This window comes from Salmo salar, chromosome 08, assembly GCF_965601325.2.
Source record: "Salmo salar chromosome 08, fSalSal1, whole genome shotgun sequence".
NCBI classification, from domain to species: Eukaryota; Metazoa; Chordata; class Actinopteri; order Salmoniformes; family Salmonidae; genus Salmo; species Salmo salar.
This window is the reverse complement of record NC_138298.1, coordinates 42,434,572-42,440,678: the sequence shown is the minus strand read 5'-3', so window position 1 is coordinate 42,440,678 and position 6,107 is coordinate 42,434,572. Positions and strand designations below refer to the sequence as shown.

The 6,107-nt window shown below is 39.6% G+C and overlaps 1 long non-coding RNA gene across 1 annotated transcript in view; it reads left to right on the top strand.

Moving 5' to 3' along the window:
- Positions 1-1,758: 1,758 nt before the first annotated feature.
- Positions 1,759-6,107, top strand: part of LOC123744238 (uncharacterized) — a 51,781-nt gene continuing 47,432 nt past the window's right edge. The window contains exon 1 of the long non-coding RNA XR_014393025.1: positions 1,759-1,856. This is a non-coding gene — a long non-coding RNA (uncharacterized LOC123744238). The remainder of the gene's footprint in view (positions 1,857-6,107) is intronic.

The window sequence follows — 6,107 nt, the reverse complement described above, 5'->3', positions numbered from 1 at the left end:
ACAGGTTAGTTAACATCTTAACCCAGTCTCTCTGAAGTATAACTGACGAGTGCTGCTCCAAGACAGGTTAGTTAACATCTTAACCCAGTCTCTCTGCAGTGTAACTGACGAGTGCTGCTCTAAGACAGGTTAGTTAACATCTTAACCCAGTCTCTCTGAAGTGTAACTGACGAGTGCTGCTCCAAGACAGGTTAGTTAACATCTTAACCCAGTCTCTCTGCAGTGTAACTGACGAGTGCTGCTCCAAGACAGGTTAGTTAACATCTTAACCCAGTCTCTCTGAAGTGTAACTGACGAGTGCTGCTCCAAGACAGGTTAGTTAACATCTTAACACAGTCTCTCTGAAGTGTAACTGACGAGTGCTGCGGCTCAAAATATACTGTTATACTATTATGTATCCACGTATTCTACAGATATACTACATATTCTATCCACATACTGTCTATAATGTCTCTACATCCCATTATATATATATATACTACATATTCTATCCACATACTGTCTATAATGTCTCCACATCCCATCATATATATATATATATATATATATATACTGCATATTCTATCCACATACTGTCTATAATGTCTCTACATCCCATCATATATATATATATATATTCCATTTAAATTCCAGCCTTATGAAAAAAAATGTTTTTATTCCCCTCAACTATACTCCATAATGGCTAAGCAAAAACTGGTTTTTAGAAATTTTAGCAAATACATTTTTTTAAAGAACACGGAAATATCACATTTCCATAAGTATTCAGACCCTTTACTCAGTACTTTGTTGAAGATCCTTTGCCAGCGATTACAGCCTCGAGTCTTCTTGGGCATGACGCTACAAGCTTGGCACACCTGTATTTGGGGAGTTTATCCCATTCTTCTCTGCAGATCCTGACAAGTTCTGTCAGGTTGGATGAGGGCTGTTGCTGCACAGCTATTTTCAGGTCACGCCAGAGATGGTTGATATGGTTCAAGTCCGGGCTCGTTGGGTAACTGCGAATGTGTCTGTGGAAACTGGCTCTGAGAATGGTTGTATTGATATTCAGTCTCTCTCATGAACCTCTAACAGGAAAGCTGCTGATAGACTGAGGTGGTTGTGTTGATATTCAGTCTCTCTCATGAACCTCTAACAGGAAAGCTGCTGATAGACTGAGGTGGTTGTATTGATATTCAGTCTCTCTCATGAACCTCTATAAGGAAAGCCCCTTCAGAAAGTATTCAGACCCCTTGACTTGTTACATTACAGCTTTATTCATCATATCTTTACTGTAATATATTCTAAATATATACCACAGCATATCTTTACTGTAATATATTCTAAATATATACCACAGCATATCTTTACTATAAATGTAGTGTAGTCAGTCTGTTAAGGTGAGGTGCTGTAAATGTAGTGTAGTCAGTCTGTTAAGGTGAGGGTGTGTGTGAGTTAGTGAGAGAGACAGATCCTTTGTCAATAATCTATAAGGTCCTATGTTACCACACAGTGTATAGAGTACGTACCCTCAAATGACACCCTTTTCCCTATATAGTGCACTACTTTTACAGTATATCACTGATACCTCTCTACCTTCCTCTCTCCTCCCTCCACCTCTCCATGTCTTCTCCCTCCCCCTCTCTCCTCCTCCCCCTCTCTCCCTCCTTCCCCCTCTCCTCCCCTCCCCCTCTCTCTCTCCCTCTCCTCCCCTCCCCCTCTCTCTCTCCTCCCTCTCTTCCCCTCCCTCTCTCCTCCCTCTCCTCCCCTCCACCTCTCCCTCTCTCCTCCCTCCACCTCATGTCCCAACACAGGTAGTCCATGTTTAAGGACCTAGAGGAAGAAATGGACCTTACAGGTAGAAGACTGAAACATTTGAGGTTTGTTACGTTCTTTTATAATTTAATGTAGAAAAGTGTTGTGGAGAAGTTAGGCTTTCATAGAGAGACAGATGATTTAAGGGAAACACACCTGAAGAATTGTTAAGTTAATACAATGCTGATTTCAACTTTACAACATGAGAAGTTTAGTCTTATTTACATTGGTGTTGATTGATATTAATTAGCCTAATCAATATGATCCAATGTGATGTTATAGGCTACAGGGCTATGAGGGTATTATTGGTAAAGGCGACTGACAGCGCATTATCGTGATTATTATCCGCATGATGAAACTACGTTAGAAGACATGAATCGGAATTATGTAAAGCTGTCACTAAAGAAAACGCTCTGTTTCGTCAAGTCAGTCAAGTAAAGTGACGAGCAACAATGGTACATAGAAACTATTTAAATGTAGGGCTAAATCAAAGATGAAAATGCTTTCTGGCGACACGGATCAGGAAAGTGGTCGTCCGTTTTGCTCACTGCTGTGCGCTCGATATAAGTTGGACGGCGCACCGTTGCATAATGTTACCCACTGGTTCAATCGCTGTCGACACACCTTTCTTCTGAATACAAGCCCCGGTACAACGGGCGAGATAAACTGATCGCACCTCATGTGAACTCAAGCAGTGCTGAATGTATTTATAGCTGTCTTGTAGTTTATTCTTATCTTTTGTTGTTGTAATGATGGAATTGTTGTCCTCAAGACACCATTATAAATGAGACACTGGTCTCAATTGAGCTCCCCTGATTCAATTCAATTAAATAAAGAAATAAACAATAAACCATATTTAATTAATTTACATATGAAGATGTAGCCGCGGAGATGAACAGCCACAAAGTCAGAAGGTCCGCCTACCCGACCAATCAGATGAGGGAGTGTGATGACGCGTAATCTTACCGACCAATCATATGGTTGCGGGAAACGCTGCTTTCTCCAAATGGTAAATCTCGAGTTCAAGTTCTGAGGACCAAATAACGAAATACATTCAGGAACAAGAATTGGCATCGTCACTAAAATTCATAACATTAGGAAAATACAAAAGTTTTGTCCCAAAAAGTTGTTTTTCTTTTTGTGGATAACTATTATTAAATGATTAGATCACCAGTTGTTTTTTACGCACTACAAAGCCTTGACCAGAATAACGCGCTCTCCCCACTATTTATTGTTTCTGCAGTCAGGATTCACCCTCTTTAGAGAATTATTGTGTCACTTATCTGCAGGTAATCGTTGTTTTGAGCTCAAAAAGCACCTCGTAGCTGTATGTAAACCAGGGAGATAAATGAACGGCTCTTTCACCGATGCAATTCGGTTACCGACGTTCACCAAAACGATCCGTTCAAAAACAACCTTTCGTTACCGAACGACCATCACTAGTTGAAACAGGAAATACTAGTATAAAGAAGTAGAGGAAGTAACGGACGTTATCGTCGGAGAAACATGTTTCAGAGGTTTGTAGCGTTCTTTTACAATGTCATGTAGAAAAGGATTTTTGAGAAGTTAGGTTATCATAAAGAGAGATGATTTTAGTTAATACAATATTGATTTAAACTTTCAATAATTATTATTTTAGCCTTATTTACATTGTTGTTGATTCATAGTGATCAGCCTAATCAATAAGATGTGATGTGATATAGGCTACAGGGCTATGAGGTATGGTATTATTGTTATAGGCTACAGGGCTATGAGGTATGGTATTATTGTTATAGGCTACAGGGCTATGAGGTATGGTATTATTGTTATAGGCTACAGGGCTATGAGGTATGGTATTATTGTTATAGGCTACAGGGCTATGAGGTATGGTATTATTGTTATAGGCTACAGGGCTATGAGGTATGGTATTATTGTTATAGGCTACAGGGCTATGAGGTATGGTATTATTGTTATAGGCTACAGGGCTATGAGATAGGGTATTATTGTTATAGGTGATTGACAGCACATTAAGGTGATTATTATCTTTGGAAACTGACTCACTTTCACTTCCTGAAAGAAGACGTGCATCGGAATTATGTATAGCTGTTATTAAATAAAATAGTCTGTCTCGTCAAGTAAATGTGACGTTCAACAATGTGCATATAAACTATTTAAATGTAGGGCTAAATCACATGTTAAGTTTAAAGCTTTCTGGTGACAGATCAGGAAGGCGGTGGTCCGTTTGTCGCTGCAGGTGCGCTCGATATAACGTCACCGGCTCATCTACGCGCATTGTGAACCCCGGGTTGAATCATCAGCGCTACTTTTCTCAGAATACAAACCCGGTGCGCCGGGCGAGATAAAGTGATCGCACCTCAAGTGAACTCAAGCAGTGCATGGGTCTATTCACTAAACCGGGGATGGACAACTGGCGGCCCGGGACCAGTAATAAAACATTGTTTTGGAACTCAGTCTGGGTCTCAACTTACTGTTGACCGTTAGAATAATAGAAAACACATGGTTCAGTGTGTAAATGTGGTTGTGTATCAGCAGTCAGTCTATTAGCCCATGTTAGCTACATGTTTTTACATTGGTAAATTAGTCTAGCTGCTAAACTTGTAGTCAGCATGGTTGAATTACCTACCGGGGTGGGACCATTGATCATCAGTTATCACATTAAAAACTGTTAACATTTGCCTCCACTCTATGGCAACATGTGTAGAATTAGCTGTAAAACTGAAAATGTTTTCTTTGAATTGCAGGAAATGAGTTATGAAATTTCTACATGGCAACATGGCCCCATGGCAACATGTGCAGGATAAACTGATATTCATTTGTATTCATTCATTATTAAATGATTAAAACTAGTAATTATGTTACCAAATCTGAAACTAAAATAATTAAGAAAATCGTTTGAAAAACTAAAACTATAATCATTGATTCCAAAACAAAAATTAAATAAAAACTATCATAAATTATGTTCTGTTATTTTTCCCTTCTATACATTGTCTGGTAAATGCTGCCAGGAGATGGTGATGTTTCAAATAGGCCTAACTTGTTCATCACTAGTCTCCCTAGACAGACAGGTTGCCTCCCACAATGTACCAATGTTCCTGCATGCAAGCAAAGATTGTCTATTATATTGAGAAGATACTCAAGTGACCGCTCTAACAATGGAAATGCATGTCCTCAAAGATGGAAGGCAGGCGGGAGGAGGTGAGATCTGGTGGGACCATCTAGCCAATGAGAGGGCAGATATGCGTGTGAACAACAGGCCATAGAGATGAAGGGACTGATTTTTATATCTGAGCCATTATAGCCTCTGTGACAGCATAGGCAGAGCCATTGACGATATCTCCATTTTAAAGTAGTACATTTTCTTATTCATTGGCTGATTGCTCCCAACTCATAGGAATTCCCACTCAGTTGACTATTTTAAAATGGTGGAAGGCCTCAAGCACAATGTCCGTTCTAAAACAGATTATATCCATGATGAATCCTCCATCTCTATGACAACAGGCACAACTCCAATATAAAGTATTTTCCCTCGTAACAACCTAACCATTACGGAACTTCTATTAGATCAAATAAGCCTCACGTAGCAATTTAGTAATTCCATTTTTTGTTGACCAAATTCGACAAACTCTCACTGACCTCCATACAAAAACTCCTCACATCGTGGGCTTATTTTCGTGGACAGAGTTTGCGCTGAGTAAAACCTCTCGCTTCGCCTCTTCCTCTCTGATACATGTCTGTAGAAGTTTCTGAGGTCAGTTGGGACAGAGAGGAAGAGGCGAAGTGAGAGGATTTACTCTGCCCAAAATCTGTCTTTTATTTTATTTCACCTTTATTTAACCAGGTAGGCCAGTTGAGAACAAGTTCTATGAGAGTGTGGAGTTACGTGAGGCTTATTTGATCTAATAGAAGGTTTGTAATGTTTAGACTGTTACAGATGTACTGATATAAGTGGATGGATGTTGCATTCCGGTGTTATGATACTGATGATTTGTCTCCATAGATGGTTTGTTTATGTTTCTACGGTTGTGGCTAGATGGAGTAGAGCTGTAGGTCTACAGCTCCATCTAGTGGTTGAGTTGGGGACAACAGATGTTGACAAATGTCAGCAAATGGGGATCCAAGTCAAATCAAATGAATAACATATTGGACTGTGTATGTTTGAATACAATATGAAGTCTGATTTAAGTCTTTGACCTCAGACAGTAAATGTGTTGTCTGAATGGTTCTTCAACAATGTTCAGAAATATTGACTGTTCTGTTATTTCTTATTGTAGCTGAGTGAGCTGTGACTTACATCTAAAATGAGCCTCTCGGGGGGG